General features: G+C 43.8%; 1 protein-coding gene across 1 annotated transcript in view; it reads left to right on the forward strand.

Moving 5' to 3' along the window:
• SLC9A9 (solute carrier family 9 member A9) overlaps positions 1–19,962 on the forward strand; it is a 540,762-nt gene that overhangs the window by 231,372 nt on the left and 289,428 nt on the right. The window lies entirely within an intron of this gene.

Raw genomic sequence — 19,962 nt, forward strand, 5'->3', positions numbered from 1 at the left:
CAATTAAAAGAAATTAAAACCCCCAACAATGTCCACAAAGGTGTGAGATAACAGTGAAGGCACATGCCTCTTATAACACCCCATTTAAGAAACATACAAGAAAAAGCCTCATTCACAATAAAAGTCACATGAAAATTACGGTTTACACAGACAGATTTATCTGACAGATTATTGAAGCCAAAGCCAGGATCAGACTATAAACAGAGAACAGGTCATAAAGGAAAGACTGAGATTTCTCCTCTTTCAAACCAACATGTAAACCAATAAGGAAAATGAACATAGACTATATATTAGTACAAGTGAATGGAGAAGTGCTGGAAAGTGATGAAACTGCTGAGAAAATGAGTACCTTGGATTTTAGTGCTAATCCTGCTTAATTGAATAGTGAAGTAGAATATATTATTCAGTTGTCTCTGATGTTTTACAAGACAGCACTAAGTGCAAGACAGGGGAGAGAATCACTACAATTTTTTAAGGTCAGTAAAATAACGTTTTTGTACCTCTCCCCTTTTTTTGCTCAGGATTCTTTTGCAAGTGTTAAGTGATGTGCATGCCCTCATTTACCCTCAGATATCAATGAGCTTTGGAAAAGTAATTGGTTGAAATCCAACAAGGATGTGGTTGGCAAGATGGTCAACAATTCTAGATATTATTAGCAAACAAATGGTTGAGTTACAGTGACATGTATCAGTAAATCAACAGACACCCATTACAGGGTTTAAAAATACATTGTGTACAGTGTGGGAGAAGGAAATCTTTCAGGTAGATATGTAGTATTGGGCTGAGATTGGTTACAAAGCTCCTTTCCCAGTACTTAGATTGCCTTTCACATATTTAGGCCATGTTCACACACAGCAAAATAATATTGAAATATGGCTGCAATTTTGAGAAATTTTTATGTATTTTCAGTATAATAATGTGTTCCATTGAAGTCAATGGAAAATTGTCTGTCAGCGTGCACACTGTATAAAATAAATAATTGAATACGACTGTCCAAACAATGAACATGATCATTATGGCTGTGTTTCCACTTTGGGAACGTTGATGATCTTTATTAGCTATTTGTCTATATAACAAGTCAGCCTTGTTCCCCCAATATGTCCCTGAAGTAGGAACATAGCATTACACGTTTTATTTCCACTCAGAATGACAGCCGTATTTAGCTTTTATTTTACTATGTGGGAACTTATATGTACAACATTTTTTACCGTATCTGTATGACATGTCAAGTTTTTTAAATTATAGTAATGCTTTAATAATTTTACCATTGGAGTAACATGTAAGTTGTGATATTAGAAGGATGTGCAGAGTTATAGTTATATCATCACACATTTAATGCTAAGGGCCTGTTCACACTGTGGACAAGAGGCGGAAATTCAGAGCCGAATCGCTACCGCCAACCTCACTGCTAAGTATAGGGCGCCTCCACTCTCTGCGTCTCTCCGCTAAAAGAAACAACATTGAGACAGTGAGGCAGGCTGAATTCCAAGCATTCTGTTTGGAATTTCCACCTGTTTTCCGCAGTGTGAACAGGCCCTAAGACAGAGAAGAGATAAAGCGATTTCAGGTTATCTTCTGTATATTATATGTATATATGTATATTATATTATATGTATTACTTGCAATCAGATATTGGTGTTGTTACCGGCTTATCCTGTATTTCCAACTTTGTACAATGGCTGGACCATGGACAAATAAAGCACTTGTGCCTGGTGTTGGCCCAAATTGTAGTCTGTAAGCTCCAACGAGCAGGTCTCGTATATACTTTGTATTTTTATTTTATTTTTATTTATTCTAATTATTTAACTGTGTATTATGTACTTCTGTACTGTATGCATAAAAAAAGTGCTGTGGAATCTGTTGGCGGTAAATAAATAAATATAATATTATTATATTACATTATTCACCCTTTGTTAGTACAATTGATAAGAGAACTCGAAAGCAATGTTGTGTGATACATTTTTTTTAAATTTATTAGTATCCTTTATTAACCCCTAGATGACCCAGGATGTAAAGTTACGTCATGGAAGTCTGTCACCAGACGACCCTGGACGTAACTCTACGTCCTGAGTGTTTCTCCCGCTATGAAGCGCTTCATAGGAGGTGGGGGCCGGCTGCAGTGAGCAGCCGGGACCTTACCGGTAATGACACGCTGCAGCGATCGCGCTGCCGCGTGTCATTAACCCCTTAAACCCCTTAGTCCCCTGTCACTTACCGATCGGGACCCCCACAGTGTGACTGCGGGGGTCCTGATTGTTGAAACGGACCGCCGGAGGTCTCTCACCTGCCTCCGCGCGGTCCGATCGGCGATCTGCTACACTGAGCCTGCACAGGCAGGCCTGGTCATTTTGGGCCTGGTCCTCAAAGGGTTAAAGGACAAGTGCCATGAAAAACTTTTTCCCAGTAGTTGAAGCACATTACAAAGTTATAGAACTCTGTAATGTGCTTCAATCACCTATCTGCCTCCCTTCCCTGTCTTTCCCCCCCTCCACCCCTCACCAGGAATTGTCCTAACTCACACAGACCTGATTACTGTTGTCACAGTCACCAAGCTCTTCTCTCAGCTCCTTCTCTTGTTACACTAGCCTCCCCCCTCCCCTGCCTTGTCAAGTGACTCAGCTTGCTCAACTCCCATTGGCTGAACAACTGCAAGCCATCACTTGTCACATGTCATGCTTATCTTCCCTCCGACTGACTCCGGCACATAGGCAGCCCCCCCCCCACACCTCATACCCTCTCTCCTGCTGCCCTAGACTCAGTGAGTGAATGAGTCATGAGCAAGCTGAGTCACCTGACAAGGAGGGGGAGGCTGGTGTAACAGGACCTAGAGCAGCCCTCCTGCTGATGACTCATCCTCACAAGAAGGAGCTGCCTGGTGACGGTGACGACAGTTATTGTGTGAGTTAGGACAGTTCACAGAGTTATATAACTTTGTAATGTGCTTCAATTACTGGGAAAAGGTTTTTCATGGCACTTGTCCTTTAACCTGAAATTACAATGTATAATCCCAGCCAGGGGGCATAGCTATGATCTTCAAAAATGCATATGCATTTCCTCTCTCCCTAAATACCCCCTAGCAAAGCTACAGTATGGAACAATTTTATAGCTTATGATGAGATTAGCATTATAAGGCTGGGAACTTGAATCCATAGATGCATCAACTTTGCCAAAGAAGTTTGTAAAAATTAGATTTGTGTTCTTAGTTTTCAAATGTATCCCTGTGCTAAGGATATAGCCACAGTTGAAGGTGATATTCACTGAGACATGTAGGGCGTCAGGCCAAACATCCATGGCATGTACTTAAGATGCCGGGTGCTAGCAAAGCCACAGATCACAGCCATACTGGGTTATTATAACTTTTTGCTCACTTTTTAAAGTTCCTGAAACAGAAATGCTGGATCACTGTATTGTAGGTGAACACCAAAGTATTTTTATAGCTCTAGTGCTCTTCTCCAGTTTCATCCAAATACCTTGCTTTGAGTGGCGATTATTCCTCGTACTGGCATATTATACAGAGACATTTCAGAGAGAAATAAAACACCTTTAGATAAATGGATCTGTAAATAAATTTTATAAAATGAATGTTCTTGTATCTCCCAGTATCTTCTACATTATTCCTTACTCAGCAGTTATGAAGCAAACAGAACGATTTACTTCTAGATGTCAAACGGAAAAGTAACGATTGGGAGTTGAGCATTTGACCTTTAAAAGCTTTTATCGGCATTCCTAAAGTTGGCACCATGATATTCATTTAACAACAGTGGTTGAGTAGTAGCTTTTATTTTCCCATATTTCTTCCATTATAACTACGATTTTTTCCATTTTATAATTAATGTTTGTATGTAGGGCAGCTTTCTTACAGATTGTTCACCTCCTTATTCACTAATGGCTGGTGAATTATCATTTGGCTTCCAGACAAATGCAGATTATTATTAATAATACAATTAAGCTATTCACAATTTAAATTTTTTTTGTCTGATTTCGATTTATTCATCTTATAAAGTTTTGGTGAAGTTTACCTTTTGGTACCTCCTTTGTAAAATAATAAAGGAAAGTTGTCACCTATGGTATGCTGAGAATTAGGGATGGTCCGAACCTGGTTCGGTTCGGGTTCATACGAACCAGAACCCTTGGAAATGATTCCCGCTGTCTGCCCTCTCTGTGGAGAGGGTGATACAGCGGGAGGACCGCCTGGAAAACTGGGATACAGCTATAATCATAGGCTGTATCCCAGTTTTCCAGGTGGTCCTCCCGCTATATCCACCCGCTGCACGGAGCGGGCAGACAGCGGGAATTTGATGCCGTTTGCATAATGGTATGTTATAATAACGTTTTGTACAAAAACATTTATCATTGTACCTCTGGTGTGAGCAGACTCAGTCAAAAAATTTTACAGCTCCGATGAGAGAAAATGTCAGGTGAAAGCCATCAGATCAGTCATTGATGTGTTTCAAGAATAGTGTTCACCGTATAAAACATATTCAGAAGAAAGATGCTTCATTATAGTCCAGTGATGGCTAACCTTGACACTCCAGCTGTTGCAAAACTACAACTCCTATCATGCCTGGGCAGCAAAAGCCATATCTTTGGTTGTTCAGGCATGATGGGAATTGTAGTCCACAGTGAATCTAGGCAGCGTATAGGGAAGAAGGGGGGCAATGTTTTTCTGTGTTTGCATTAGAATTTTTTAAACAATAATTTCTTTATGAAAACTAAAATCTGTGGCATCAGTCATAAAAAAACAGCAGCTAATGAAAAAAGTAAAGTCAATTGTGACCACTAAATCGTGCATAGAAGATGATTGTGTGAGTCACTGGAATTACTGTTTTACTCCCAGGCATTTAGAAAATCTATAATTCCCCTATTGTTTTGTTACTTTCCCAACATCATAAATTTAGATAAGGTGTTCTTAAGCTTCTCTGTTCTCATGCTGCTTTTTTCATGCAGTAAGACAGCAAGGTATTTTTAGTTATAGAGGACCTCTAGCCTACCCCCAAAAATGAGCTGTTACTATCATTAAAGCAACTCTGTACCCACAATCTGCCCCCCCCCAAAACCACATGCACAGTTGGATAGCTGCTGTTCATCCAAGATCTGTCCTGACGTCCGCTCAGCAGGTGATGCAGTTATTGTCCTAAAAAACAACTTTTAAACTTGCAGCCCTGTGTCAAATTGGTGTGGCCTAGCTTTGTTTGTGCCCAAGCCTTGCACTGCCTCTCCGTCCCTCCTTCTCGCCCTCCTCACTATTAAGAATGCCCTGGGCAGGATTTTTCCTATTCATCACCTGTGTGAGCACTGCACATGTGCTGGATCGTTAAGACACATGTGCAGTGTTCAGACAGGTGATGAATAGGAAAAATCCTGCCCAGGGCATTCTAAATGATGAGGAGGGACGGAGAGGCGGTGCAAGGCTTGGGCACCCCCCCCCCCCCCAGGCCACGCCAATTTTAAACAGGGCTGCAAGTTTTTTAGGACACTAACTGCATCACCTGCTGATTGGACCCCAGGACAGATCTTGGATGAAAAGCAGCTATCCGAAGGTACAAGCAGTTTGGGGGTGGTTAGGGTGCTCTGAACACACACAACTACAGTTTCTGAATACACCTTCTTTTTCTCAAGATGGGTGGGTTTAGAATCTGAAAACTTGTCTGATAAATTGTCATGTGGACGTGAACTTAATTTTAATAATGAGAGGGCCTTTGTAATCCCACCCATCACATGATACTTACTCACTTAAATAAAATTAGGTTCACGCACGCAACTATTCCCTGAATGTTCAAACTATAAACCCACATATTTATATAATTGTCACACAATAGTCAGAAAGACGTTTAACAGCCTATAATGTAATATTTATCAAAGTTTACTGTATGAATGGCTGATAGTTGTACTGTATACCCACATTTCACTGGGGGAGAATTGTTAATATCAGACAATATTTTTAACAGTACATCACTGGAATAAAATGATAGTCCTAAAGAATACCATTTTATTGTAAAAAAAAACCCAAAAACCTATCAGCATTCATACACCAAACACAAACCATATTTAAATAACGTTTACAATTAAATGTGACCAGGATGAGGTTAGACCAATGAAAGACCTGTACCTGCCTGGATAACCATTATGATGGCGCCCAGTCTAGCTGCACAGGACTTTTTTTTTGTCTTGGTCTCAACTCATGGAAACACCTGCACTGCCAGTCAGTTTTATTGTTTTTACTCCAACTTGACCACATTTAATTTAAGTTATTCCACAAACCACCTATTTAAGAAAAGAACATAAATATAATAATAATATTAAATTATTTATATATTGGCAACATATTTATCGACAATATACAAACCTTCTTGGTCACTCATATTGGTTCCTGTCTCCAACAGGGCTTACAATCAAAACGCCAAATTAAACTTTAACTGCGTTATTTCGAGATTTTTCTTTTTAGTAGGATTACTACTTTGATAATTTCCGGGACTTATACTTCCTTGTCGTCTGACCTTGCTTCCTCTTTACCTCACCCTGTCTACAGTACAAAACTGGGTTCACATCTGCTTTATGACTTACCCTATAAATGGACACCAGCACTATCCAAAGGGCACTGTTAGCTTATAATGCAACCTATTAGAGTTAAAAGAGCTTTCTACACAGATGCAATGCCTAAGGGCCCTATTATACAGGACAATTATCGTTCAAAAAATCGTTAGCTGTAGGGGGAATAATTTCAGGTCGTTCGCCATAGCGGTTGTTTGAGATTGTTAATCGTTGATCGTCGAAAAATTGCTTCGTGGAATAGTACCCTTGGTCAAGGGATCTACCAACATACCTCCATTTTGACCATGCTGAATATGCTTTTTGCTGATCTTTGAGGTTGGTATTTAAACATGTAGGAGCATTATTTGTGTAGAACCCTTAAGTTTTATACAAAATGTGAATCCTGTTTGTTTGCTTAAAGGAACCTGTCAGATACCTATTGTCTTGAAACCTGTCCCCATTACCTGATATCTGTAGTTTACCTTGTTCTTATTCTGCGTCCATATGTTCACTTCAGTTTCAGCCGGTCTGTGATCAGCGGGTCTGGTATCTGGTAAGTGGTCACAGAGGGCATGCAAAGCCATGAATCACAATGTTGGCATCCTCCTCCCACCCTCTCAGGCTTAGCCGACACAGGTAAGGGGGAGGAGAGCATAGGCAGCGTGACTAGTAGACATGAGTAAATCTTAAGTACGCTGGGGTTCGTCTGAACCTGAGCGCTGAATACCTGTGGCTGATGGTCCTTATGGTTGAGATTCGCTCATCTCTACCCACTAGATGCTACTGTGTGACCACATGCCAGGCCTGCCTATTAAAGTTGATATTACTAAAAGCGTCAGAATGCTGGCGCTGCTGCTGTCAGGTAATGGGGGCAGTTTATAGACTAATGGAGAGCTGACAGGTTTCCTTTAAGACAATATGCTTGTTAATGATTTACAAAACATACATTTTTGGACAATCTGTTTATTCCATTGAAGCATTAATGTATACCTAACATTTAGACACTATTTAGCTATCTCATCTAATGCTCGAATTCTGTGTTTACTGTTCTTCAGTCAGATTAGCCTATTCTCCCTCTTAGCCATGCTTCTGCTGCAAAGTTATAATGATTTCCAAGTACTTCAAGTCCACTAACCAACTCCAACTGTATAATTAAAATGTGCTATTTCTTCTTGTGTAATTAGGGTAAACATAGAAAATTACCTTTGTTGCTTTTTTCTCTCTCATTCTAGCATCCTTTTAATGCTCTCCTCTACCTCGTCCACCGCTCTCTGCTGCCCTCTCAAAATAATGTTCTGGTTGAGTTCTTCTCTTCTTTGATTTCTTCCGAGATCTAATGCAAGAGCTCCAAGTGTTATGTGTACACCATCAAGAGTCACTTGTACATAATGCATAGATACTTTATAGGCAGCAGTAAAGTAAGTGCCCCCTCCAGTCCTTTTTGTGTATCCCTTATTTATAGCATGACCTTGTCTGTTTTCTGGAGATTGTCACTCTTCATCTCCTAGGTTCCTTAAGATCTTGAGAATTCCTTCCAGTGGTTCTTCAAGTGATTTGTGGCAGTGGTTGCCCTTAGGTCTTAGCTATTTGCTGCACTCTTTTTCCTTATAAAATGGGTTTTACATCCAGCTTTTAAGCTTTTTAATGTGATATACTCAGGGCCGATTCTAGCTTTTCTGCCGCCTGAGGCGAGAACTGACAAAGTGCACCCCTCCCCCCCTTTGTTTTAGAACTGAACTTTTTGTGCACACGGGTAAAATTACTTAGTTTAAGGGTACGTTCACACACACCGACTCGCAGCGGAAATCTTGCTGCGAGTTTTGCAGCGAGATCCACTACGAGTTAAGGTCCTGGCAGAGCCCCTGGGACTACATACTCGCTCCTGCGCTGTCTGTATGTACATTACCTCTCTCCTTGCTGCAAGGGTTCCCGGCGTCCTGCTTTCCCACCCAGCCAATCAGTGGCTGCGGCTGGGCAACACACTGATTGGCTGGGCAGCAGAGCAGGAAGCTGGGACCACGTGTAGCAAGAGACAGGTAATGTAGACACACAGCGGAGCGGGAGCCGATGGGGTTAAAGGGGCGGCTGCATTACATACTCGCAGTAATCTTTCAGATATTTCAGTATGTATGTATGTTCAGTATGTAGTCCCAGTGGTCTGCCAGGACCTTAACTCGTAGCGGATCTCACTGCAAAACTTGGTATGTGTGAACGTACCCTTAAGGGGTTATTTGAGGATCCCACTCCATTGGAAAATACATCTATACACAGTTTTCTTCACTTTGGATGTCAGTCAACTACCAGTGTGGCAGAACTGCGCAAACATGGTAATACATTATACTGACACTTCTATATAACTTTTAATGTATTTTTTAATAGGAAATCATTTTCCCTATGCAGAAATGGTTACTGTCCTTTATTTCACCACAAGACCATGTGTATGTTGACCTGCTTAGCATCTGCACAGAATATACCTTGTCAGGCCTCTTTGTAATTAGATAAAGTGATGTACAATCCTAGTGCACCTGAAGATGCTATTTCCCAAAGTCAGCTGAGTCTATGCATGCGGTAGGCATATTGCATTGTGTGTCAGCCAGCTGCCAAACAATTTATAAGATTGCTAGCAGCACTACAGCATATGATGTCATCAACGGCTGCAATTACTGCCAGCCCCACAGAGACCTCCACAGCTAACTAAATGAACTTTAACTGTAAGGTTGAGCCGCTGATCTTGTTAAAATTCATATTTTAAAAGACCTCAGACAATTCTTATACCTCATAAGCCACAAACCGTGTCCGGCTGATGTGTCAACTCCTTACTTGTTTATGGCATTTTTGCAGCAATTTAACATCTGCTCTTTTGCAAATCTGCACGAGTCACGAGCATCTTGTGAATTGTGCTGCAATGAAGTGATTACAAATACTGTACTACAGCAGTTCTTCAGGCCTTTGCACTGTTTAGACATACCATTAAAACCAGCTGCCTTGTATAGCATAGCCCCCCCCCCCCCCCATCCCTTACGCCACTGAAAACAGATCTGACCTGTCGAGGCATGGACTCCACAAGACTCCACTTAAAAGGGGTCCTCTGGGAATTTATACATTTTTTTAGATATTGCTGGGGTTGCATATTAATTAAAAAACAGCCTATTTTTAACTACCACGCTGCCCCTGGGGTCTTCCTGTCATGTCTTCAGGTTTCGCTGAAAGCTCTGACTGCTTCTTCTCAGCAGTGACAACCCACTCAGCCAATTACTGACCTCGGCACTGTCCCCCCTCAGTCAGTGATTGGCTGAATGGGCTGTCACTGCCGTGAATCTTCCCTGGAAGTAGCAGCTACAGTGTTCAGTGGTGGACCAAAAGACATGGCAGGAGGACCTCAGGGTAGTTAGTAGAGATGAGCGAAATGGCAGCCGCCATTCTAGAAAGCAGGAAGTGTTCCGGGCGGGAAAAGAGCTTTCCCATGATGCCCGGAACACATCCAATCAGCAGGGATCTTGCACTAGCCCACCCCCTGTGTGATGTCGGTATTGCTTTAAGAGGAGCGGTCACATGACCGCACCATGCAGTGTATAGAGAGAGAGAGAGAGAGAGAGAGAGAGAGGAAGCATGCTGTTAGCGGTGCACAGAGCTCATCATTGACAAAACGCTGCTGGTGCTGCTACTGCTGTTGTGTACTACAGACTACTAAGAATATATTGTAGGAAAGGAAAGGAAAGATTAGGAAAGTGGAGAGGAGAAACATCTATTGATTGAGAGAGAAATATAGAGAGGGCGAAAGATAGATAGATTAGCCATAGGACAGCAAAGGGTGCACGGAACAAAAACGTGCTGTACAGATATACAAGTACTATACTTCTGATCTGTCTTATCCTGAGAGACAAAAATACCTGGTGCAGGTGTATAGCATAATATCTTTAAAAAAAAGTGCTCTATATATATATATATATATATATATATATATATATAATTTCTATACTTGGACCCTTCTGATAGTGTGTATATCACATCCGTCTTATCCTGAAAGACAAAAATACCTGGTGCAGGTGTATAGCACAAAAGTCTTAAAAAGTGCTACATATATAGACAATTTCTATACTTGGCCCATATATTACAAGTCTCATATATATACAAGTCCTATATATTACAGAAAATACTGTTTTCATCTACCAAGTGTAGAAATCTGAATTTGAATATAAAGTCATGGCACAGCGGCAGCATGAAACCTCACAAAGCGTTTCAGGCAGAGGGCAGGGCAGAGAGTCTGGCTCAAGGGGCAGAAGAGAAAGTAGCGCAGGAAGAGGGTCCAGTGGCAGACCTGAGCTTCCTTTGTCACACCAGGGTCGTGTCCACACGTCTAATTCCACAGTCCTGGAGTGGCTGACTCACACTTTGACGTCCACAAGGATGAGTAGTGAGACAGCCAGCCAGGTATTCGTGGGTGCCTCGGACACGACCCTGACTTGGCATGGGCATGCAGCAATTCCCCCACGTCCTCCATCTGACATCCTCAGCAACATCCCGCTAACTTTTGACCCGCCGCCTGCAAGGGAACTGTTGGCGTCTATGAGCAGCCAACTGCTCTTTGATGATGATGAGCACGTGGGGGAAGAGACAGGAGACATTCAAGTGCAGGGCATAGCTGTGTCGGAGGCGATATCAGAGCAGGCCCATGTTAGGCCTGGCAGGAGAGCAGTAGGCAGTAGACGAGAGAGGGGCCTGATAAGGATGATAGCATCACTCTGGAAAAGGATGATGCTACATCCAGGGCCGTATTTACCACTAGGCACCCGTGGTCCGGTGCCTAGGGCAGCACTTTGCAGGGGGCAGCACCAGGGAGCAGGGGGACAGAAAAAACAAATTTTTTTGTTTTTATTTTTTTTAGTTTCCCTCCTCCCGTTCAGACTTGCCAGTAAATCTGGTGTCTTTTCCAGGGGAGTGGGGGGTATGGTGGTATTGGTCAGGTCTGGTATCGCCAATAGGTGCGTGTAGATGGGGCGTCTTTAGTTTTAGTGCCTAGGGCAGCAGCAACTGTTAATACAGCCCTGGCTACATCGGATGTTACATGGGATCCACGGCAGGATTTGGCTTATTCAATGGATTCGTCAACCAGGAATCCGTCCGCCAGCAGGCCCGCCACAATTAAAAAGCAGACAGGCAGCAGTAGTCAACTAACAAGTCAGAAGCGTAGCCGGGACAAGCAGATGACCACTGGGGAAACCTCCTCCACTGCAGGTCCTAGTATCGACAGCGCCCGCCCATCCTCGCAGCCTGTCGGTACTATACTCTACACCTCGCCTGTTTGGCAGTTTTTTAAAAAGACGCATTAAAAGAGGCAAGAGTTTCCATCCTGGCACCAGCGCCATGGCTGCCCATATGAAGCACCACCACCTTTCCGCCTGGAAGAAACGGGGTGATAGTGGGTCACAGCAGGCCCAGGCAGACCCGCGGTCAACAGCAGCAGGAAGCAGCAGTAGTCAGGGGGGCTGTTGCTAGCAGTAGGCAGCCTGGCATCATGAAGTCCCTATACCCGAGGCAGACATATGCACCAGCAATCCCACAGCAGTCAAGCTGAACGCCCACCTGGCCAGTTTGATGGTGCTCCAGGCTCTGCCGCTTAAAGTTGTCGACTTGGCACATTTCCGTGAACTGATGTCATGTGCGGAGCCACGGTGGAAGGTGCCGAGTCGACACTATTTTTCCAACACAGCTATCCCGGCCATGTATAGCTATGTTCGCGAAAAGGTTGCTGACTCGCTGAGCCATTCAGTGAGCAGACATGTACATTTAACCACAGACATCTGGAGCTGTAATTACAGGCAAGGGCAGTATATGTAGATTACTGCTCAGTGGGTAAATGTAATATGGCCGGCAGACCCCCAGCAACTTGTCCAGAGAAGGACGATGACACCACCCCGTTGTCACAGCAGGGTTCCTGTGTCGCGGTCCTCATTCACCTCCTCTAGTAGGTCCAAAACCTCCTCAACCGCCAGTGTTCCTCCCTTGTACCACTTGGGTGTAGCACGGAGGTGTCACGCTGTGCTGCATCTAGCCTGCCTGGGTGAAAGTAGACACACAGGGGAAGAGCTGCAGCACCTGCTCGAGACGGAAATCCTCTTATGGCTAACTGTACGCCATCTTGAAGTTGGGACGGTGGTGAGTGACAATGGGAGCAACATTCTCTCCGCGCTGTGTCGAGGAGGTATGAGGCACGCCCCGTGTATGGCACATGTTTTAAACCTAATAGTTACACACTTTCTAAAGTCTTCATCCCATTTACAGACTGTGCTGTCAATGGCTCGAAAGCTGCGTAACCATTTCAGCCATTCAAGTCTCTCTCACCACATCCTCCTCGACCTGCAGTAGAGAAATAGTCTTCCCAACCATCGTCTCATTTGTGATGTAGCCACGGGGTGGGACTCCGCCCTCCACATGTTTGACCGGCTCTATGAGCAGAGGAAGGCCTTGACTGATTTCCTCTTGATGCAGGCGAACACTGCGACTCCTCTGTGTAACCTGGAGCTCGAGCAGTGGCAGCTCATGCGTGACACCTGCCGCTTGCTACGACCCTTTGAGGAGGCCACCTTTCTGGTCAGTGGTCAAGACACAGGACTGAGCGCCATCATACCCATGCTTCATGTACTGGAGCTGATGCGACTCAGTGGCGAGGGGGAAGAGGTCTTGCCACTGTCGCAGCCTGGGTCGTTGGAGGAAGGCTTGGTGGAAGAGGAGGGAGAGGAAGTTGAGGAGGAGGAGGATCTGAACGCACAGGAACTCTTAGGGGAGACGGGTGGAGGAGAAGGAGATGAGCCTTCCTGCCAGACCAGAGGTGGGCCAGAGGAGGATATGCAGGGCTATAAGGAGGATGGAGGCAATGCCCATTGGCAGTATGCTGTGGAGACGGAGGCGGGGACTCCTTCCCACTCCCTGGTGGAAATGGCTAAGCACATGTTGATATGCTTTCGGGCTGACCCACTCTTGCAAAGGATTCGTCAACGGGACGAGTTCTTGCTGGCCACACTACTGGACCCACGGTATCGCAACAAGCTGTGTGAATTCATTCACCCTTCCCAACGTGAGGAATAAATGAATTATTATAGAGAGGAGCTGGGTGCACAGTTAGTGGCAGCCTTTGGAACACAACGCTCTCATTCACGCCATTCCCACCAGGGCCACACCAGCAGCGCTGTCTCCTTCACACCCTCCTCTAGCAGCTTGGGTGGCATGAGCAGCGGCACCAGTCTGAGCCTGATGTCCCTGATGCACGCTTTCATGCAGCCACAGGCCGGGGTAACAGGAGCACCCGCACAGCAGCAGGACATATCGGCACACCTCAAACAGCAACAGCAGGTGTTTTTGGACTCTATGTTGCCACCTAACGTGCCGGAACCCCTGGACTACTGGGTGGGGAAATTAGATGTCTGGCCACAACTCACTGAATTTGCTTTGGACATACTCTCCTGTCCGGCCAGCAGTGTATCGTCCGAGCGAGTTTTCAGCGCAGCAGGTCATATTGTCAGTCCCAGGAGAACCAGATTGTCCTGTGATAGTGTGGAACGTGTGACTTTCATCAAAATGAACGCCACATGGATAGATAAGGACACCTGCTCCTGATTCCACAGAGTAGGATTTGGTCCTATTGTCACCAAGATGTAGGACCTTTTCTGCATCTATTATGGCCTATACGTGAACTAGAACTTACTGGTCATTCCACCATTCCTGCTTCCCTGCTACCTCTCACCTGTCCATGGACCTCATTATTCTGCTTCTGCTGCTCATTTCACCCCATTACAACTGCTACTCCTGCCCTGGCCTCCATCTTGGCTACTGCTGGGCCTTCACTGGCCTCCATATTGGCTACTGCTGGGCCTTCACTGGCCTCCATATTGGCCACTGCTGGGCCCTAACTTGCATCCATGTTGACTACTGCTGTGCCTTCACTGGCCTCCATATTTGCTACTGCTGGGAATTAACTGACATCCATGTTAACTACTGCTGTGCCTGCCCTTGCCTCCATGTTGGCTACTGCTGGGCCTTAACTGGCATCCATGTTGACTACTGCTGTGCCTGCCCTTGCCTCCATGTTGGCTACTGCTGGGCCTTAACTGGCATCCATGTTTACTAGTGCTGGGCCTCAACTGGCATCCATGTTGACTACTGCTGTGCCTGCCCCTTGGCTCCATGTTGACTACTGCTGTGCCTGCCCTTGCTTCCATGTTGGCTACTGCTGAGCCTTAACTGGTATCCATGTTGACTACTGTTACTCCTGCCTGGCCTCCATGTTGGCTACTGCTGCTCCTGCCTGGCCTCCATGTTGGCTACTGCTGCTCCTGCCTGGCCTCCATGTTGGCTACTGCTGCTCCTGCCTGGCCTCCATGTTGACTACTGCTGCTCCTGCCTGGCCTCCATGTTGGCTACTGTTGCTCCTGCCTGGCTTCCATGTTGGCTCCTGCTGCTCCTGCCTGGCCTCCATGTTGACTACTGCTGCTCCTGTACTGGCCTCAAATGACTATTGCTGGACCTCCACTGGCCTCCAATGACTACTGCTGCTCCTTCACTGCATTTGTGACCTTTTTCCTGCATAGACTCTGTAATGGTGAATTTTCTGCATAGACCCTGTAATGGTGAATTTCATGCATAGACCCTGTAATGGTGAATTTCATGCATAGACCCTGTAATGGTGAATTTCCTGCATAGACCCTGTAGTGGTGAATTTCCCGCATAGACCCTGTAATGGTGAATACTGAAGTAAAAAAAATAAAGAAAAAATGACTTTGAGATAATGAAACGATAACGATGTGACTGACAAGTAGAGCCCTAAATTCAACCAAATACACTACCCCCGTATCATATAGATGCTTTAAACTATGAAATCCGAAGAAATCCAAAATTCCGTCAAACCGCACTTTCCAAAAAAAATCCGGGAGTCCGGTCGGAACAAACTTTTGCAAAGTTCGCTCATCTCTAGTAGTTAGGTGAGTATAGGCTGTTTATTGTTAATAAATTAGACTTCTTCCCAGTACATCCCTCAGAGCTTTGTTTAGATTGAAATCTGGGGAATTTGGAGGCCAAGTCAACACTTTAAACTCTTTCAGCCATTCCTGAACAGTATTTGAAGGATGGGCTGGGGGTTATTGGGGCTGGCACTTACATCCGCACTTACATCCGCAGCGGATTTTGCTGCAAAGTCGCATTGTGAAATCCAATGTGGATACGTTACATATGAATGTAGCCTTACACCAGTTTGATAACTCTATCCTAATATTCTTCTGAAAAGGCCTGCCTTCCATCTAGCAATAGCATTGCCATGATTGGGTGTACTTGTACTATGTACAGTATTATGTGCAAAATAACATCTACACTACTGTTCAAAAGTTTGGGGTCACCCAAACAATTTTGTGTTTTCCATGAAAAGTCTATGTCATTAATGTCTATGAAAACAAATTCCACATATGCAGACACAAAGCAATGATCCCCCATTTTTTTCTGCTTAGGTCCCTAGTGGCAGTGTCAGCAGTCACTTACATAATATTAATTCATGATGATATGGTTAGACATTTTGCATTATCTGCATTATTTAAAGTAACATCTTCTTCCAATTCGCTTAATGTCTGTGGAGAGCTCTCCAGGAGTGCATTGCAGTGGAGTGAGCTAAATTGTCAGGGAAGTATCTGGTAATAAACTCTCAACCTTTGCCAAAATGCAGCAAGATCAGTTGTGAATGCAAATCTAAAGCATAACCCCACTGGATGTACATACCGATAGTAAGAAGGCAGAGAGTCTTGTACTTCACAGCTCTCCCATCAGGTTGGCCACCCCTTAAGTATGGTTTTAAAATTTCTTCCTGCACTTAAAAAAAATAGATGTTCCCTAGTGTTCAGTATGTTTACTTAAGGACAAAGAGCAAACGAATAGCTAGCACCCACTCACATGTGTTCACACTATGCAGTTTGCATGCTGCTGTGGCTAACAAACAGACAAAAATAGCACATTTCTGCAGGAAACTGCAAGTGTCAGGACTCACTGTATATACTTTCCCCAGCATACACACAATTAAAACCTGCTCTAAATAATATTACACGGGGCGACTGAGAGGAGCAAACGAGCGCTGCACTATTATACGCGTCAGCAGCAAGCCGATGAGAGCTGGGGGGGGGGGTGTTGGGAGCTGCGGGGGGGCTGCCTGGATAATCCCTAGATTGTCCGGGCAGCCCATAGAAGATAGCGGCGGTCTGCTGCTGCCGCCGCTTCTATTCAATGTAGTGACGGCAGCAGATCATTGCTATCCTGGTCGTTTGTCTTTCAACATGTTGAAAGACAAACGACAGCAACTATTAGCCAACTGGGCATACAGGATGAACTAAACTCTGAGTAAAACACCCACAGGAGCTCAGTGGAGTGCAAGGCTAAAAGGAGGTAGAACCCCCCCCCCCCCCATACACACATCTGATACAAAAAGCTGACGAATAGCCAGCTCCTGTGGTCGTTTTACACAGAGGTTAGTAGATCCTGTATGCCCAGTTTTGTAGACTTATAGTCCGAGAGAGGCAGTTAGCTAAGTGCAGTATATGGTGGCTATAGGGGGTGGCCAACTTCATGGGAAGGGGTCTAAATAAACAACTGCTCTTGTTCTGGCCATTGAATGGTTTCAGATGTCCATTTTTTTTTAGTATAGTATCGAATAGTTTAGTTTGGGAATTAAGCACTGGGGTAAGATCAAAGACATACTAGATTTTCAGCACATCTCTCAGCGTCTGTTTGACTCCTGTTAAATGGAGAAAGAAAGGCACTTTAAGAAGTTAATTTTTTAGTCACTTGTATGCCAGGATAGTGGGTGAAGAAGATTTCATCATCCCTTGTAGGGTTTCCTTTGTCTTTACCTCAGTATCCTCCTTTTAGTCCTGTTGATATAATATATATATATATATATATATATATATATATATATATATATATATGAATACATAATGCCTTGGTGTGTTTTTTAAAGATACATGTCCCTACCATCAGTTGTCTTTTCCAAGGCCAGCCCAAAGGCGCCAGCCTACTCTGCCTATAAGTAAATCTGGCCTTGAATATAATACTGGCAGTATCAGTACAATAGAAGGAGATCAAATGAATCACACAACAAACTTATTAGGTAGATTATATTTACATAACCATAAAATGACATTCAGAACTGAGGCTGCACTCATTCAAGGGCATGTTGTGTTGCTTCTTCTTCTACACTTGTCCTATTCCCTGATTTGTGATGTTAACGTGGCATTCTTAGCAACATATGACCTTTATGATCCATCTCTTCATATAGCCCAAGGTTGCATGTAATTACAATGCAGTGTACAGTGGTATTAGTCTTTCAGGAATTACAAAGACATAGTTATGATACATTTTGAGAATAACACCAAGTGCTGCTTGCTTAATTTTATCATATCAAGCGGCTTACAGAGCAATGAATCCCAGCAGTGTGATCGTGGATTCAGATGTTGTGATTCCCTCTGCTGTCAATAGCTCTTCAACAGCTGTTTGAAGTTAATGATGTTTAAAAATACTTAATTAGATGTGGTTTTTTGGCTGATGATGAGCTCTGCTTCATTGGTACAGTACGTTATACAGCAAGAGCCGCGCTCCTACCCACGCGCCTGACAGCTGCAAAGTCCTGCAGATCACTAAACAAAACTACACTTTGGGGGACGACTTCAAGTGGATAACATGTCACCTATGGGGCTTGTGAACTTTATATTTGTAAAACTCTTGTGACACAAAGATTTAACAGCTGGATAAGTGGGGACATCTTGTTTGTTAAACAAATTATAGTCTTAACGATTCATAGGTAATAACGATTTAACATTCAAACAACATTCTACATTGGTTTGGTTTGGTTGGGAGAAAAAAATTAAGGCCTCATCCACACATCACCTTTTACTGTCTGCAAATCAGGATCCTAATTTATGGACAGAAAAAGGACCCATTGATTTCAATGTGGCCATCCACACGTCCATTTAAAAAACATCAGTTTTTGACCACTGATCCATCTTGCAAAAAGTTGTACCTGCACTTGTACGGTCAGTTTTTTCAGAACAGAAGCTCCAAGAGAAGTCAGTGGCTCCATTTGTAATGGATGACACATAGATGCACCTCCATGTGCTGTCTGTTTCTTCCTGAAGGCAGGCTCCACCCTGAAGTCATTTATTATCCTCCCCCTTTTTTGGAGCTGAAAAAGCTGATGCCTGACTGATAGTTTCTCCAGGACAGCACTGGTCCAGATTTCTGAGAGGAAAAAAAACAGATGTGTGGATTAGGCCTTAAGGTTCCAGGATGTCTTAAAAAAGAAAATAATGCATACTCCCCTGCCTGATTGCCTGTTGCTGCTATTTCCCAGGCCTGTGCTGCTCACTGATTGCTGGTGAAATGTCAAGACACAGGAAATGCGCTCTTGGCCAAGAACTGGCTGAGGTCACCTCTTCCTCTGCCTTAAATATAGAACATGATACATATTCAATATCTGCCCAATTCTCCATTGTTATTGTATGAGTAGTATCCAACTCCCATTGCTTAAAGTGGTACTCCGGCGCTGATAAAAAAAAACAAAAAACAATCAATCAATCATAAACATAGTTTTCCCACCTACCATCCCTCCAGAGTCTGTCTCTGTTTGATTTCCCCGCTGTTTGCAGGTCCCTGAAACTCCAGCTGGTGTTTTCGTTTTTCTTCGCTTCCTGGTTTCCCATGATGCACTTTGTCTCCTGTGCTGTCTGACTGACTGTTAGATGGCTTACATCTTGCTCAGCCAATCAGCTGAGAAACCTGAGTCATCAGACAAAGGGAGGCTGGCTTAACAGGGCTTAGACCCGCCTCCCTCTTGATGATGTAATTGTCACAAATTGGCTTCCACAGAGCAGCCTGGGGTCAACAGTCATTAGGTGAGAATGAGTTTACTTCACTTCCTGGTGGGGGATTGAGGGGGGAAAGACAGGGAAGGGGTGCAGATAGGTGATTGAAGCATATTACAAAGTTAGATAACTTTGTAATGTGTTTCAATTACTGGGAAAATGCTTTTTGCTGGAGTACCCCTTTAATGCTTCTTAGTGACACACTGACATGCAGAAAATTTAGCAAATAGCTGTCTGCAGTGGTGTCTCAGCCAGTACATGGCTAATTGAGCATATCCCTCATTTTTACATATAAGCAGCAAAGACCCAGGCACCATTGAAATGGCAGCGACTGGAAATTAGCCAGGTAAGTATGCATTATTTTCTATTTTTTTGTTTTAAAATTTGATAGCTTACGTGGATAACGCTTTCAAGTCAACATCTTAAAGGAGAGACCAATACATAAACTTGAATAGAGATGAGTTTACATATATTTCGATTTTGAATGCCTTTTATGTATCACCCATATATTTCTTTCATACTGGATTCTACAACTTTTGCA

The sequence above is a fragment of the Dendropsophus ebraccatus genome, chromosome 6, assembly GCF_027789765.1.
Source record: "Dendropsophus ebraccatus isolate aDenEbr1 chromosome 6, aDenEbr1.pat, whole genome shotgun sequence".
Lineage (NCBI taxonomy): Eukaryota > Metazoa > Chordata > Amphibia > Anura > Hylidae > Dendropsophus > Dendropsophus ebraccatus.